The following is a 3,075-nucleotide window of genomic DNA, read 5'->3' as shown; positions in this document are numbered from 1 at the left end:
GGTCTGACTGACTGGTCTGACTAGACTGACTGGTCTGACTAGACTGACTGACTGGAATGACTAGACTGACTGGTCTGACTGGAATGACTAGACTGACTGACTGGTCTGACTGACTGGTCTGACTAGACTGACTGACTGGTCTGACTAGACTGACTGGTCTGACTAGACTGACTGGTCTGACTAGACTTACTGACTGGTCTGACTAGACTGACTGACTGGTCTGACTAGACTGACTGACTGGTCTGACTAGACTGACTGACTGACTGGTCTGGCTGGAATGACTAGACTGACTGACTGGTTTGACTGGAATGACTAGACTGACTGGAATGACTAGACTGACTGACTGGTCTGACTGGAATGACTAGACTGACTGGTCTGACTAGACTGACTGGTCTGACCTGACTGACTGGTCTGACAAGACTGACTGGTCTGACTGGTCTGACTAGACTGACTGGTCTGACTGACTGACTGACTGGTCTGACTAGACTGACTGACTGGTCTCACTAGACTGACTGGAATGACTGACTGACTGACTGACTGGTCTGACTAGACTGACTGGAATGACTAGACTGACTGGAGTGACTAGACTGACTGACTGGTCTGACTAGACTGACTAGTCTGACTAGACTTACTAGATTGACTGACTGGTCTGACTAGACTGACTGACTGGTCTGACTAGACTGACTGGTCTGACTAGACTGACTGACTGGTCTGACTAGACTGACTGACTGGTCTGACTAGACTGACTGGAACGACTAGACTGACTGGAATGACTAGACTGACTGGTCTGACTAGACTGACTGGTCTGACTGACTGGAATGACTAGACTGACTGACTGGTCTGACTGGAATGACTAGACTGGCTGACTGGTCTGACTGGAATGACTAGACTGACTGGAATGACTAGACTGACTGACTGGTCTGACTGGAATGACTAGACTGACTGGTCTGACTAGACTGACTGACTGGTCTGACTAGACTGACTGACTGGTCTGACTAGACTGACTAGATTACCTGACTGGTCTGACTAGACTGACTGGTCTGACTGGTCTGACTGACTGGTCTGACTAGACTGACTGGTCTGACTAGACTGACTGGAATGACTAGACTGACTGGAGTGACTAGACTGACTGACTGGTCTGACTAGACTGACTGGTCTGACTAGACTTACTCGATTGACTGACTGGTATGACTAGACTGACTGGTCTGACTAGACTGACTGACTGGTCTGACTAGACTGACTGGTCTGACTAGACTGACTGACTGGTCTGACTAGACTGACTGACTGACTGGTCTGACTAGACTGACTGGAACGACTAGACTGACTGGAATGACTAGACTGACTGGTCTGACTAGACTGACTGGTCTGACTGACTGGAATGACTAGACTGACTGACTGGTCTGACTGGAATGACTAGACTGGCTGACTGGTCTGACTGGAATGACTAGACTGACTGACTGGTCTGACTGGAATGACTAGACTGGCTGACTGGTCTGACTGGAATGACTAGACTGACTGACTGGTCTGACTGGAATGACTAGACTGGCTGGTCTGACTAGACTGACTAGATTACCTGACTGGTATGACTAGACTGACTGGTCTGACTAGACTGACTGGTCTGACTGGTCTGACTGACTGGTCTGACTAGACTGACTGGTCTGACTGGTCTGACTAGACTGACTGGAGTGACTAGACTGACTGACTGACTGGTCTGACTAGACTGACTGGTCTGACTAGACTGACTGACTGGTCTGACTAGACTGACTGGTCTGACTAGACTGACTGACTGGTCTGACTAGACTGACTGACTGGTCTGACTAGACTGACTGGAACGACTAGACTGACTGGAATGACTAGACTGACTGGTCTGACTAGACTGACTGGTCTGACTGACTGGAATGACTAGACTGACTGACTGGTCTGACTGGAATGACTAGACTGGCTGACTGGTCTGACTGGAATGACTAGACTGACTGACTGGTCTGACTGGAATGACTAAAATGACTGGAATGACTAGACTGACTGTCTGGTCTGACTGGAATGACTAGACTGACTGGTCTGACTAGACTGACTGACTGGTCTGACTAGACTGACTGACTGGTCTGACTAGACTGACTGACTGGTCTGACTAGACTGACTAGATTACCTGATTGGTCTGACTAGACTGACTGGTCTGACTAGAATGACTGGTCTGACTGGTCTGACTGACTGGTCTGACTAGAGTGACTGGTCTGACTGGTCTGACTAGACTGACTAGTCTGACTAGACTTACTAGATTGACTGACTGGTATGACTAGACTGACTGGTCTGACTAGACTGACTGACTGGTCTGACTAGACTGACTGGTCTGACTAGACTGACTGACTGGTCTGACTAGACTGACTGACTGGTCTGACTAGACTGACTGGAACGACTAGACTGACTGGAATGACTAAACTGACTGGTCTGACTAGACTGACTGGTCTGACTGACTGGAATGACTAGACTGACTGACTGGTCTGACTGGAATGACTAGACTGGCTGACTGGTCTGACTGGAATGACTAGACTGACTGACTGGTCTGACTAGACTGACTAGACTGACTGGAATGACTAGACTGACTGACTGGTCTGACTGGAATGACTAGACTGACTGGTCTGACTAGACTGACTGGTCTGACTGGTCTGACTAGACTGACTGGAGTGACTAGACTGACTGACTGACTGGTCTGACTAGACTGACTGGTCTGACTAGACTTACTAGATTACCTGACTGGTCTGACTAGACTGATTGGTCTGACTAGACTGACTGGTCTGACTGGTCTGACTGACTGGTCTGACAAGACTGACTGGTCTGACTGGTCTGACTAGACTGACTGGAGTGACTAGACTGACTGACTGACTGACTGGTCTGACTAGACTGACTGACTGGTCTGACTAGACTGACTGGTCTGACTAGACTGACTGACTGGTCTGACTAGACTGACTGACTGGTCTGACTAGACTGACTGGAACGACTAGACTGACTGGAATGACTAGACTGACTGGTCTGACTAGACTGGTCTGACTGGTCTGACTGACTGGAATGACTAGACTG

Source organism: Oncorhynchus gorbuscha, linkage group LG07 (genome assembly GCF_021184085.1).
Source record: "Oncorhynchus gorbuscha isolate QuinsamMale2020 ecotype Even-year linkage group LG07, OgorEven_v1.0, whole genome shotgun sequence".
NCBI lineage: Eukaryota > Metazoa > Chordata > Actinopteri > Salmoniformes > Salmonidae > Oncorhynchus > Oncorhynchus gorbuscha.
Note: the sequence above shows the minus strand (reverse complement) of the source record.